Source organism: Lissotriton helveticus, chromosome 1_2 (assembly GCF_964261635.1).
Source record: "Lissotriton helveticus chromosome 1_2, aLisHel1.1, whole genome shotgun sequence".
Classification (NCBI taxonomy): domain Eukaryota; kingdom Metazoa; phylum Chordata; class Amphibia; order Caudata; family Salamandridae; genus Lissotriton; species Lissotriton helveticus.
The window spans coordinates 449853071-449868096 of NC_136058.1; the positions used below are offsets into that span (position 1 = coordinate 449853071).

Sequence of the window (15026 nt, forward strand, 5' to 3'; positions counted from 1 at the left end):
CAAGCGTTCTCCCCTCACTTTTGGTGTGTTTGACTCCCAGCATGGCGCTACACTGATTGCCTCAGAGAACACCTCAGCGTCTGAGATTGGCATCTAGAGGGTATTGAAATCGTGGGGAGGGGGCCCTGCATGGTCGCGCAACTCCTCGGAAACCGCTCGTATCTGAGATTGGCGTCATGTGGGGCCTGAGATCTTGGGGACGCAGCCTGGCTCCCCAAGATCTCAGAGAACCCCCCAGTGTCTCGGATTGACAACATGGTTGGAAGCATAAGATCTTGGCGGGAGCACAGTCTGACTACTGAAGACTTCAGAGGTCACAATGGCTGAGAATTCATGAACAGAGAGAGGTGACCAACTGTCCTTGTGTCTGAGTAAGATCTCCCTGAGGCCGATGGACCTCTTCTTACAACTGTTCTTGTGTCTGAATAAGATCTCCCTGAGGCTGATGGACCTCTTCTTACAACTGTCCTTGTATCGGAGTAAGATCTCCCTGAGGCTGATGGACCTCTTCTTACAACTGTCCTTGTGTCTGAGTAAGATCTCCCTGAGGCTGATGGACCTCTTCTTATAACTGTCCTTGTATCGGAGCTAGATCTCCCTGAGGCTGATGGACCTCTTCTTACAACTGTCCTTGTATCGGAGTAAGAGCTCCCTGAGGCTGATGGACCTCTTCTTATAACTGTCCTTGTATCGGAGCTAGATCTCCCTGAGGCTGATGGACCTCTTCTTACAACTGTCCTTGTGTCTGAGTAAGATTCCCCTGAGGCTGATGGACCTCTTCTTACAACTGTCCTTGTGTCTCAGTAAGATCTCTCTGAGCCCGACAATCCTCTTCTTACAACTGTCCTTGTGTCTGAGTAAGATCTCCCGGAGGCCGATGGACCTCTTCTTACAAATGTCCTTGTGTCTGAGTAAGATCTCCCTGAGGCCGATGGACCTCTTCTTACAACTGTCCTTGTGTCTGAGTAAGATCTCCCTGAGGCTGATGGACCTCTTCTTACAAATGTCCTTGTGTCTGAGTAAGATCTCCCTGAGGCTGATGGACCTCTTCTTACAACTGTCCTTGTGTCTGAGTAAGATTCCCCTGAGGCTGATGGACCTCTTCTTACAACTGTCCTTGTGTCTCAGTAAGATCTCTCTGAGCCCGACGATCCTCTTCTTACGACTGTCCTTGTGTCTGAGTAAGATCTCCCTGAGGGTGATGGACCTCCTCTTACAACTGTCCTTGTGTCTGAGTAAGATCTCCCTGAGGCTGATGGCCTCTTCTTACAACTGTTCTTGTGTCTGAGTAAGATCTCCCTGAGGCTGATGGACCTCTTCTTACAACTGTCCTTGTGTCTGAGTAAGAACTCCCTGAGGCCGAGGGACCTCTTCTTACAACTGTCCTTGTGTCTGAGTAAGATCTCCCTGAGGCTGAGGAACCTCTTCTTACAACTGTCCTTGTGTCTGAGTAAGATTCCCGTGAGGCTGATGGACCTCTTCTTACAACTGTCCTTGTTTCTGAGTAAGATTCCCCTGAGGCTGATGGACCTCTTCTTACAACTGTCCTTGTGTCTGAGTAAGATCTCCCTGAGGCTGATGGACCTCTTCTTACAACTGTCCTTGTGTCTGAGTAAGATCTCCCTGAGGCTGATGGACCTCTTCTTACAACTGTCCTTGTGTCTGAGAAAGATCTCCCTGAGGCTGATGGACCTCTTCTTACAACTGTCCTTGTGTCTGAGTAATATCTCCCTGAGGCCGAGGGACCTCTTCTTACAACTGTCCTTGTGTCTCAGTAAGATCTCTCTGAGCCCGGCAATCCTCTTCTTACAACTGTCCTTGTGTCTGAGTAAGATCTCCCTGAGGCTGATGGACCTCTTCTTATAACTGTCCTTGTATCGGAGCTAGATCTCCCTGAGGCTGATGGACCTCTTCTTACAACTGTCCTTGTGTCTGAGTAAGATCTCCCTGATGCTGATGGACCTCTTCTTACAACTGTCCTTGTGTCTGAGTAAGATCTCCCTGAGGCTGATGGACCTCTTCTTACAAATGTCCTTGTGTCTGAGTAAGATCTCCCTGAGGCCGATGGACCTCTTCTTACAACTGTCCTTGTGTCTGAGTAAGATCTCCCTGAGGCTGATGGACCTCTTCTTACAAATGTCCTTGTGTCTGAGTAAGATCTCCCTGAGGCTGATGGACCTCTTCTTACAACTGTCCTTGTGTCTGAGTAAGATTCCCCTGAGGCTGATGGACCTCTTCTTACAACTGTCCTTGTGTCTCAGTAAGATCTCTCTGAGCCCGACGATCCTCTTCTTACAACTGTCCTTGTGTCTGAGTAAGATCTCCCTGAGGGTGATGGACCTCCTCTTACAACTGTCCTTGTGTCTGAGTAAGATCTCCCTGAGGCTGATGGCCTCTTCTTACAACTGTTCTTGTGTCTGAGTAAGATCTCCCTGAGGCTGATGGACCTCTTCTTACAACTGTCCTTGTGTCTGAGTAAGAACTCCCTGAGGCCGAGGGACCTCTTCTTACAACTGTCCTTGTGTCTGAGTAAGATCTCCCTGAGGCTGAGGGACCTCTTCTTACAACTGTCCTTGTGTCTGAGTAAGATTCCCGTGAGGCTGATGGACCTCTTCTTACAACTGTCCTTGTTTCTGAGTAAGATTCCCCTGAGGCTGATGGACCTCTTCTTACAACTGTCCTTGTGTCTGAGTAAGATCTCCCTGAGGCTGATGGACCTCTTCTTACAACTGTCCTTGTGTCTGAGTAAGATCTCCCTGAGGCTGATGGACCTCTTCTTACAACTGTCCTTGTGTCTGAGAAAGATCTCCCTGAGGCCGATGGACCTCTTCTTACAACTGTCCTTGTGTCTGAGTAATATCTCCCTGAGGCCGAGGGACCTCTTCTTACAACTGTCCTTGTGTCTCAGTAAGATCTCTCTGAGCCCGGCAATCCTCTTCTTACAACTGTCCTTGTGTCTGAGTAAGATCTCCCTGAGGCTGATGGACCTCTTCTTATAACTGTCCTTGTATCGGAGCTAGATCTCCCTGAGGCTGATGGACCTCTTCTTACAACTGTTCTTGTGTCTGAGTAAGATCTCCCTGATGCTGATGGACCTCTTCTTACAACTGAACTTGTTTCTGAGTAATATCTCCCTGAGGCCGAGGGACCTCTTCTTACAACTGTCCTTGTGTCTGAGTAAGATCTCCCTGAGGCTGAGGGACCTCTTCTTACAACTGACCTTGTGTCTGAGTAATATCTCCCTGAGGCCGAAGGACCTCTTCTGACAACTGTCCTTTTGTCTGAGTAAGATCTCCCTGAGGCTGAGGGACCTCTTCTTACAACTGTTCTTGTCTCTGAGTAAGATCTCCCTGAGGCTGATGGACCTCTTCTTACAACTGTCCTTGTGTCTGAGTAAGATCTCCCTGAGGCCGATGGACCTCTTCTTACAACTGTCCTTGTGTCTGAGTAAGATCTCCCTGAGGCCAAGGGACCTCTTCTTACAACTGTCCTTGTGTCTGAGTAAGATTCCCCTGAGGCTGATGGACCTCTTCTTACAACTGTCCTTGTTTCTGAGTAAGATTCCCCTGAGGCTGATGGACCTCTTCTTACAACTGTCCTTGTGTCTGAGTAAGATCTCCCTGAGGCTGATGGCCTCTTCTTACAACTGTCCTTGTGTCTGAGTAAGATCTCCCTAAGGCTGAGGGACCTCTTCTTACAACTGTCCTTGTGTCTGAGTAATATCTCCCTGAGGCCGAGGGACCTCTTCTTACAACTGTCCTTGTGTCTGAGTAAGATCTCCCTGAGGCCGAGGGACCTCTTCTTACAACTGTCCTTGTGTCTGAGTAAGATCTCCCTGAGGCCGAGGGACCTCTTCTTACAACTGTCCTTCTGTCTGAGCAAGATTCCCCTGAGGCTGATGGACCTCTTCTTACAACTGTCCTTGTGTCTGAGTAAGATCTCCCTGAGACTGAGGGACCTCTTCTTACAACTGTTCTTGTGTCTGAGTAAGATCTCCCTGAGGCTGATGGACCTCTTCTTACAACTGTCCTTGTGTCTGAGTAAGAACTCCCTGAGGCCGAGGGACCTCTTCTTACAACTGTCCTTGTGTCTGAGTAAGTTCTCCCTGAGGCTGAGGGACCTCTTCTTACAACTGTCCTTGTGTCTGAGTAAGATTCCCCTGAGGCTGATGGACCTCTTCTTACAACTGTCCTTGTTTCTGAGTAAGATTCCCCTGAGGCTGATGGACCTCTTCTTACAACTGTCCTTGTGTCTGAGTAAGATCTCCCTGAGGCTGATGGACCTCTTCTTACAACTGTCCTTGTGTCTGAGTAAGATCTACCTGAGGCTGATGGACCTCTTCTTACAACTGTCCTTGTGTCTGAGAAAGATCTCCCTGAGGCCGATGGACCTCTTCTTACAACTGTCCTTGTGTCTGAGTAATATCTCCCTGAGGCCGAGGGACCTCTTCTTACAACTGTCCTTGTGTCTCAGTAAGATCTCTCTGAGCCCGGCAATCCTCTTCTTACAACTGTCCTTGTGTCTGAGTAAGATCTCCCTGAGGCTGATGGACCTCTTCTTATAACTGTCCTTGTATCGGAGCTAGATCTCCCTGAGGCTGATGGACCTCTTCTTACAACTGTCCTTGTGTCTGAGTAAGATCTCCCTGATGCTGATGGACCTCTTCTTACAACTGTCCTTGTGTCTGAGTAATATCTCCCTGAGGCCAAGGGACCTCTTCTTACAACTGTCCTTGTGTCTGAGTAAGATCTCCCTGAGGCTGAGGGACCTCTTCTTACAACTGACCTTGTGTCTGAGTAATATCTCCCTGAGGCCGAGGGACCTCTTCTGACAACTGTCCTTTTGTCTGAGTAAGATCTCCCTGAGGCTGAGGGACCTCTTCTTACAACTGTTCTTGTCTCTGAGTAAGATCTCCCTGAGGCTGATGGACCTCTTCTTACAACTGTCCTTGTGTCTGAGTAAGATCTCCCTGAGGCCGATGGACCTCTTCTTACAACTGTCCTTGTGTCTGAGTAAGATCTCCCTGAGGCCAAGGGACCTCTTCTTACAACTGTCCTTGTGTCTGAGTAAGATTCCCCTGAGGCTGATGGACCTCTTCTTACAACTGTCCTTGTTTCTGAGTAAGATTCCCCTGAGGCTGATAGACCTCTTCTTACAACTGTCCTTGTGTCTGAGTAAGATCTCCCTGAGGCTGATGGACCTCTTCTTACAACTGTCCTTGTGTCTGAGTAAGATCTCCCTCAGGCTGATGGACCTCTTCTTACAACTGTCCTTGTGTCTGAGTAAGATCTCCCTGAGGCCGATGGACCTCTTCTTACAACTGTCCTTGTGTCTGAGTAATATCTCCCTGAGGCCGAGGGACCTCTTCTTACAACTGTCCTTGTGTCTCAGTAAGATCTCTCTGAGCCCGGCAATCCTCTTCTTACAACTGTCCTTGTGTCTGAGTAAGATCTCCCTGAGGCTGATGGACCTCTTCTTATAACTGTCCTTGTATCGAAGTAAGATCTCCCTGAGGCTGATGGACCTCTTCTTACAACTGTCCTTGTGTCTGAGTAAGATCTCCCTGATGCTGATGGACCTCTTCTTACAACTGTCCTTGTGTCTGAGTAATATCTCCCAGAGGCCGAGGGACCTCTTCTTACAACTGTCCCTGTGTCTGAGTAAGATCTCCCTGAGGCTGAGGGACCTCTTCTTACAACTGTCCTTGTGTCTGAGTAATATCTCCCTGAGGCCGAGGGACCTCTTCTGACAACTGTCCTTGTGTCTGAGTAAGATCTCCCTGAGGCTGAGGGACCTCTTCTTACAACTGTTCTTGTCTCTGAGTAAGATCTCCCTGAGGCTGATGGACCTCTTCTTACAACTGTCCATGTGTCTGAGTAAGATCTCCCTGAGGCCGATGGACCTCTTCTTACAACTGTCCTTGTGTCTGAGTAAGATCTCCCTGAGGCAGAGGGACCTCTTCTTACAACTGTCCTTGTGTCTGAGTAACATCTCCCTGAGGCCGAGGGACCTCTTCTTACAACTGTCCTTGTGTCTGAGTAAGATTCCCCTGAGGCTGATGGACCTCTTCTTACAGATGTCCTTGTGTCTGAGTAAGATTCCCCTGAGGGTGATGGACCTCTTCTTACAACTGTCCTTGTGTCTGAGTAAGATTCCCCTGAGGCTGAGGGACCTCTTCTTACAACTGTCCTTGTGTCTGAGTAAGATTCCCCTGAGGCTGATGGACCACTTCTTACAACTATCCTTGTGTCTGAGTAAGATTCCCCTGAGGCTGATGGACCTCTTCTTACAACTGTCCTTGTGTCTGAGTAAGATTTCCCTGAGGCTGAGGGACCTCTTCTTACAACTGTCCCTGTGTCTGAGTAAGATTCCCCTGAGGCTGATGGACCTCTTCTTACAACTGTCCTTGTGTCTCAGTAAGATCTCTATGAGCCCGACGATCCTCTTCTTACAACTGTCCTTGTGTCTGAGTAAGATCTCCCTGAGGCTGATGGACCTCTTCTTACAACTGTCCTTGTATCGGAGTAAGAGCTCCCTGAGGCTGATGGACCTCTTCTTACAACTGTCCGTGTGTCTGAGTAAGATCTCCCTGAGGCTGATGGACCTCTTCTTACAACTGTCCGTGTGTCTGAGTAAGATCTCCCTGAGGCTGATGGACCTCTTCTTACAACTGTCCGTGTGTCTGAGTAAGATCTCCCTGAGGCTGATGGACCTCTTCTTACAACTGTCCTTGTGTCTGAGTAAGATCTCCCTGAGCCCGACGATCCTCTTCTTACAACTGTCCTTGTGTCTGAGTAAGATCTCCCTGAGGCCGATGGACCTCTTCTTACAACTGTCCTTGTGTCTGAGTAAGATCTCCCTGAGGCTGATGATCCTCTTCTTATAACTCTCTTGCCATTTCAGGGACCTTCAAGTGAACTCAAGTTCTCACTGGAAGCCATTGTGACCTGGCCAAAGCAGGAGAAGGCCTCTCTCCAAACCTCTGCTTCTACATTTCCCCGAAGCCTCGCTTGTGTTCTCATCTCAAGCTGGAGGTGGGACAGGCTGGAGAGTTGTTATAACTAGGACTTGCAACTATCCATCCATCTTTGAAAGAATGATGACCAAAATCAGGGCCAACCTGGCTTGAGCGTCAAGAAGAGGAAAGATGTTTTTGGCCAACTTTGTACTCTGTGCTTCCTGATTTATTATTGGCCACAAGAACGTGAGTCTCTAAATGCCTCTTCAAAGAACCACACGACCAAACACACTGGCTGTGGGTTAGGAAAGAATGAGCTTGAAGATGCAAACCACAAATGCACACCACCAAGAACCTAGTCACCAAACAGTAATTTGAGTGTGACAACCACACCCTCACATATCCAGCCTTGCCAACCTGCTGCTGGGCAGTATGGGAAGAACATTAAAAGGCATAGTTACTAACCTTTCACACAATGCAGCACAACAAGTGAAGTTTTAGTGCTAAATAAAAAGGAGAGAGGAGAGCAGTGCCGTATTTTCAAAGACACTGCGCAGTTCTGCATTCTCCTAATACTGGTGCACTTGGGATTGTCTAGCGCCAACGCAGGGTCCTTTGTGTCATTGCACAAAGTGTCTGCATTGTGGTCAGAATAGTTTTTTGTGCAGAAAGAAATACTTTCCTGTACAAAAACTATCCTTTGAAGTTATTCTCTCTGTTCATGTGTGCCGCCGCTGCAGAAAAAGTCAATAACAAGGAGAAATAAATAGAATTCTCCTTGTTTCTCCGGCCTCAGGTAGACGCGGTCTCGCAGTCAAGGTAGGGGGCCCGCACTTGTTGCAGAGGCCCCGCAGTAATAGTGGGGGCTCGCACTTGTGGAAGAGGATCCACAGTTGAGGCGGGGCCCGCACTTGTTGCAGAGGCCCCGCAGTAATAGTGGGAGGCTGAGGTTACGCATGTTTTTGCTCCGCTTTGCATTTAGCAGCCATTTTGTGGTTAGCCGCCATTTTGTGTTGCCTCACTCAGGCAGCACGGCTAACGCGGTAAACATGGTCTTTCTGCCTTTTCAGCTGCTCTGCGTCTTTTCTGTTAAAGAACAACCCTTGTCTTTGTTTATGAAACTGATGTCAGGGTCTGGCCGAGTTCGTAAAGCAATGTCTAGACTGATTAATCCACGTCTTACTCCACTATTTGGGTCCCACCATTCTTCCCTACTTTATATTGTTTAACTGGCCTTCACCATTCTCTTCGTGTGTTCTCTTGTTACATAGCCCTTCCTTTGAAGCATTCTACACATGTTTTGCCACCTGTAAATTGAATTACGGGCACTAGTGTTGATTAACCTGAGGGGAGGAGAGCACACGGGGTCTGAAAGGAGGGTGTGTTTCAGACATCCGATAGTTTGTTTTCGAACTATTCCTATTTGTTAGTTTTTTGTGTATTGGGAGTTGTCATTGTAAACTTGTTCTGTATAATAGACTGTGCGCCAGGGATTGAAGTGGCAGTCTCTTGAGAACCTACCTGTGTGGTACTTCTTAGATAACTGTACTTAGCTGCAGCTAATAAATCTACTTTTCTACGCCCAACAGAGTGTTCCGTGTCTCTGTCGGTCGAGGCAGGTGAACTCGGAGATCTTAGGCGTGCCCTGCGCCGCCTGGCCCATAAGGTCAGGTTCTCCAATTGGCGGCCCAACGTGTGGGCGACTTCAGCGGTAGTAGTTTTTGCCCGAGAGTCGTGAGGAGCTTCGCGAGAAAATTCCGGAGGATTTCGCGAACCACGTGAGCGACCCCTGCATGTCGAAGTGGACCGAAGGTTTTTTGAAGCGCGGCTACTCCTTCCCGACGGCTGCTGACGACTGCTGCCCTGACTGTCGCCCTGCCTTGGCCCTTTGGTGATGATTGGTATCGCGAGACGTTAGACGGACATCTGTTGGCGTGAGAAAAACACTAAGTTAAGTATTTGTGGGTAGCGCCCACTCTTTGTTTTTGTCGTTGTTATTCGATTAGCATGCTAACCGAAGCCAAGGGGTAATTACGTTTGTGCTGTGACTATATTGTCAGAAAAAAATCCCTTGACGTTTGTAAGGAAGTCCAGTTCATTACGAAATGCCTGGATTTAGTAAGTTTAGGAAATTTTGCTGTTTTGGTTGTTCTAGGGATTCCCGGATAGAGGATTCTTGTCCGGGTCCTCCAGTTGGAACTCCTACTTATGAGCTTTACTCAAAACATGGTCTGGGTCCAATTGTTTTTAACGAAACATGGATCCGATATACAAAGAAAGATGGTGTTCTACAGTGGCCACAAAATGGTACTTTTGAGCCTGATATACTAGATAATTTGGAAGCGATTCTATTTAAGAGAAAAGCCCGGCCGGCAATGTTTTACTCTTTCCGCCTTTGGTGTAAGGAAGCCAAACAGAAAGAAATTAAGCAAATGAAGAAAGATAAGAAAGAGCAGAGTATGACGATTTTACAGGCTGCCCAACAGTTTAAAAATGACAAAGCTGATCAGGTGATTGAGGTGTCGGAAAGACAACATCGTATGGCAATAGATAGATGTTATCCTGTTTTACCTACTGTATCGAAGAGTAAAACTCCCGATGACGATTGTTTTATGTCCCATTACCTCCACCATATGTGTTAGGTGCTAATGCACCGCCATTACAACCTGCTGTTAATCCAGCTGTTTTGGTCCCTGCTCGATTGCCTATTCCTGTGATTCCAGTTCCACCCCCTTTGCCAGCGACTTCTGTACCCCAATCTTCTGTGCCTCAGCCTCCTCCGTCTGTTGTTTCTTTTGCTACAGATTCTTCTTCTGTCTTACAGAATACGGTGTCTCCTGTTTTAGTGTCAGATTCCCCTACAGCTCGACAATGCTTAGTTGACACCGTTTCAGGTCTTTTGTCACCTTTTCTTGGGCCTTTTTACTTTTCTCCTGCGTCGTCTAGGAGACAATCTCGTAGTAAGTTTCCAGATTTGGAAGAACTGACTAAGTTAGATTCTCTTGCTCGTAATTGGATTATGAGTAGTGTACAGTATAGTGTACGTGATATTTTAGATACTTTCCTTCCATGGAACGCGCCTACACAGAGATATGTGTTTAATGCTATGTGCAATATTTTGATTAAAGGATGGGGAGATGTGGATCTGGATTCACCTCCTCAGGATTTATTCGAAATACAAGATCAATTTGATAAGGGACTTATTGTGGGTCCTGCTGTAGAGCCTGCTATTCAAAAGCTTGTTACTTTTCGTACTGACTTTTTCTCCCAAAATTCTCTTTAGCCTGATCCCTCGGTTCGTCGTAAAATGGCGCAATATCCTATGCGAGAAGTTCCTCCAGTATGGAGAGATGAGGTTCCTCAAGCGGGTGCTAATCCAGGTATTCCTGCCCATTTTCAGCGTATATGGGTACATGATCCTTGGAAACGGTCAGAAGTGTTAGCACTTAAACAGTCTTTACCGGACCCTCGTAAGAATCCTGCTGGGTATTATAAAGAATTGTCCCAGACTGTTGACGCTTGTATTATGAATTTGGCAGATATAGATTTACTTATGGGAAATGTAGTCCCACCAGCGATATGGACCAAGATTCGTAAACAGGATCATGATGCAGCTTTAGGCGGTAATTGGGCTGCTATTACAGCTGCAGATGCAGGACAAATAGGTGGTGCCAAACCTGATGATTTAATTACAGAATTACCTGGAAAAATAATAGATTTGATGAAAACTATGATGCCTGCGGTGCGCGTTAACTGGGATAAGTTAGTGGCGTGTAAACAAAAAACGGATGAAAGTGTCTCCGATTTCTTTACTCGTTTCGAAGAGACTTTCATAGTGGTCAAGACATGAGTACTGAAGGTGGACAGCGATTGTTCGTGGATAAATTTGTCTTTAATTTACTTCCAGAACTATCACATAAATTAAAACAATCGTAGAGTTCGTGGGCCGTTTCTTCCACTGCCCAGATATTGGCTACTGCTCAATATTATGAGAATAGGGATAAGGAAGATAAGGAAAAAGTGGAGAAAAAGACTAAGGAATTAAAAACGAAGGTTATTCTGTAACAGGCTTATCCCCCTCGTTCTGCTCAGCCCCAATTCCAACAGCCCCCGCAGTTTCAGAGGTCGTTGCAGAAACCGGTACCCTCAGCTCCACGAGTTCCATTGGGTCCTAATCAATGTGCCTATTGTAAGGTAGAAGGTCATTTTAAGAATGCTTGTCCGATTTTATTGCAGCATTATGGTGGATCGTTGGCACCACGGGGTCGTGGTGATTCTCGGTCCGTATCCAGATGTAGGGGACGTGGTGCGTCGACTCTCCCCCTCAGGACTCTACAAATTACTTTGAGCAACGGAATTCTCAGTCCGCTCAATATTACAATGATGATTATTGTCTCGACAATGAGGACGTTGATTTTCATACTAGCTAGGACAGCCATACGCAAAGTACGGGAGTCGTATCAGTTCCAGTGGATCAGGAAGGACCTTATGTTAATGTTATGGCATTAGGTGTTACAGGACTATTTCTTTTGGATACTGGTGCAATGAGAAGTTCCATAATGCATTCCAAACTCCCTGGGGCACCTTTGTCTGGCTTAACAAATGTTTCTGTAGGATTCTCTGGCGCCCCAGTTTCAAAGCCCTACAGAAGCTCTCCCCGGTGAGGCAACTGGGGCTGCGAGCTGCGTGTATTCCTGCAAATGTGGTGTAACTTTTAAACAGCGTGATTCTACTATCTGCTAGCATCTTAGCGTTTTTAACAGAATCGTTTTAATTGATGTCCTAATTCTTGGGGGGTTTGTAGAATTAAGGGGAAATTAAGTTGAGGCACACTGACACTCCTGACATATTTCTAACGCCCACATTCGGCACTGCCGCTTTTGGCCGAATCTCGGCGACGGTGGGCGCCATCTTGAGTGAGTGAGGAGGGGAGAGCGCTCTAGTCGCGCCATACTCCCGCCCCCCTTTTCTTCCTACATTATGTGTAGGCCGGTCAGACAGCGCAGCGGGCTGGCGCAGCGGGCGCGCCGGACGCGCGCCGGACGCGCGCCTAAGCCAAGCCCGTCTGCGCCCGTCCGTGACCGGACTGCGCCGGGCGCAGGGCATGCTGCCCTGTCGCCACACACTATCAGGTATGATAGCACTGACCTACTCTCCCTACGTCCTCTTCCTGACCCCCACTGTTCTGACTGCCCCCCTATTGACCCCCTTACCAGCCCCCTTTTATGTCCCCGCTGCAAGTGGACACCCCCTGCGACAACACATGACGTAAATGACTTGCCCTCCCCCTCAAAAAATTGTCCCACCCACTTCAAGGGAGGTCTTGTCAATGCCAGGTCTCTAGCCTGTCACTGCCAAGACGTACATGACCTAATATTAAGCCATGAACTGGATGCTCTGTTTATTACCGAAAGCTGGCTAAATGATTCTTCCAACCCTGATTTGGCTATTGCCCTCCCTTCGGATTTCATTATCTTCAGGCGGGACAGACCTTCGGGTCGTGGTGGCGGGGTCGCACTCATTATTAAGGAAACTTTTCCCTGTCACACTTTTGATCTAGGCCACCTCAAGGACACTGAAGGCCTAGGTTTTTCCATTAAAATTAACGCCTCTTTTTCCTTCTCAGGGGGGCTCTTATACCGCCCTCCTGGAAACGCTACTCCTTTCCTTAATTCTCTGGATGAGGTCCTTGGAGCGCTTGTGCTACAGTACCCCAACTTTACATTATTAGGTGACATGAACCTACATTTGGAATCGTTTATTGACCCCCATACCGTCTCCTTTTTACATTCCTTACACATTTTTGGACTTTCCCAACACATCACTGCTGCCACTCATAGTGCTGGACACACCCTGGATGGCATCTGTTCTAATCTCTCTACCCTCTCCACGTCCTTGCCTTTACCGCAAATTTGAACGGATCATTGTTTTATCCCGTTTGATATTGTTATACCCCCTCCTACCCTACTCAGCATTAGGCGTCCCTCGGCCTCCTTCACAGTTAACTGGAAGAAGGTGACTGAACGCATAAAGCAGGAGTCAAAACCGCTACCTCTATCCCCTAAAGTAACTGGAGATGTTGAAATTGACTCTCGCAATTTTCATACCTGGATGAACCAAATTGTTTCGGCCAATTCCGAATCTAAAAACCATCAGGTAAAAGGCTCTAAGAAAAAACCTAATGCTCCTTGGTTCACTCAGATTCTATCCGAGAGTCATCTTCTCTGTCGGAGATTAGAAAGACAATGGAGACAAACATATGACAAGGCCTCTAGAATACGTTATGTACAACAGAGGAAACTATATCTTGCCGACATCAAAACAGCAAAAAAGGAATATTTTACTAAGGTCATAACTGAAGCCCATCAAAATCAAAAAACTATTTTTACAATAGTTAAGTCTTTCACTCATCCGAAAGCCCTCATGATTGAAATACCTCCTTCAGAGAGCTTATGCAACCAAATTGCAGACTTTTTTGTTGATAAAATCGTCAACATCCAGAAAAATGTTCCCCTTTCTCCGACTGACCTCTTAGAGGTAACAGATAACTATCCCCCCCTCTCCAGCTTTAAACCTGTCTCCCTGCAACAAACTAGCAAGGCAATTCGAACCTGTAAATCAGGAGCACCCACTGATTCCTGTCCTCCTATCATTTTACATCACCTGATTGAGGCAGTCAACCCCTACATAAATGCTATAATTAATGACTCCTTCAAATCCGGTCTAGTACTGGACGATTGGAAGAAGGCCATTGTAAAACCCTTGTTGAAGAAGCAGAACAAATCGCCTACTGACCTCACCAACATGCGCCCCATCTCTTTACTTCCTGTCCTTAGTAAAATCGCGGAGCAGTTAGTACATGAGGAGCTTAAAACATTTGTAGAGGCCCATAACATCCTGCACCCTCAACAATCGGGTTTTCGCACCGGTCACTCCACCGAAACAGACCTGATCGAACTTGCTGATTCCATCAAGTTCCTGCAGGATGAGGGTAGGCTAGCCGTTCTCATCCTGCTAGACCTGACAGCAGCGTTCAACACCATCTCGCATGCCATCCTGATTAACAGAATGCGAGAGATTGGCGTGACAGACACAGCCTTGGCTTGGATTTCATCTTTCCTATCTAATAGGTCCCAGACTGTGTCCCTCGGTCCCTATCTATCCTGCGAAAAACCCATTACATCTGGAGTGCCCCAGGGTTCTATATTAAGCCCTCTTTTTTTCAACATCTACATGGCACCCCTCCTCGCTGTGATAGAATCACATGGGATTCTTGTCACGTCATATGCTGACGACACCCAATTGGTCGTCACTATTGACAAACAGTGGACGGACGCAGACCTACGGTTCAAAAACTGTCTCTCCGATGTATTCAAATGGTTAAATACAAACCACCTAAGATGCAATAGTGCCAAGACAGAAATCATTCCACTGGGTAAAAATCTGTCTTTTCGTCCGAAAGACTGGTGGCCCTTAGGATCAGAGGCCCCTCCCAGTGCAGTATCTTCAGCTCGGAACCTGGGCGTACAATTCGATTCATCCCTCTCCTTCGATGACCACGTTAGGATCACTGCTGGTCACTGTTTTGGCCTAATTAAATCTCTTAAGACATTTTTTGATTTCCTCCCCATTGCAGCTAGAAAGTCAGTCGCGGTAGCCTTAATTCTTTCCCGACTCGATTACTGCAATGGATTAATGGCCGGAGGGAAAAAATCTACCCTCAGAAAGCTGCAGAGCATACAACATGCAGCGGCCAGACTGGTTTTACAACTCCCTAGAAGGTCATCAGCGTCAGCAGCATTAAAATCTCTGCACTGGTTACCGTTGCATAAAAGAATTCTTTTCAAACTGCTCCTTACAGTTTTCAAATCCATGCAAAACATAGGGCCCCACTATTTTGCAAATCGCTGCACGCGCTACAACCCCCCGCGTTGTTTGAGATCCTCTGGGACAAATCTTGTCATGATCCCCAGATTCAAATACAAGACTAAAGGTGGGAAATCTTTTACTGTCCTGGCGGCCAGGGCCTGGAACAACCTGCCAGTCAACCTTAGACTTATTGAAAATG

At 47.3% G+C, this 15026-nt stretch overlaps 1 protein-coding gene across 1 annotated transcript in view; it reads left to right on the forward strand.

Annotated features, from left to right (window-relative positions):
* LOC144807702 (uncharacterized) overlaps window positions 1-15026 on the forward strand; it is a 453617-nt gene that overhangs the window by 59191 nt on the left and 379400 nt on the right. The gene's annotated exons all lie outside the window — the stretch shown is intronic.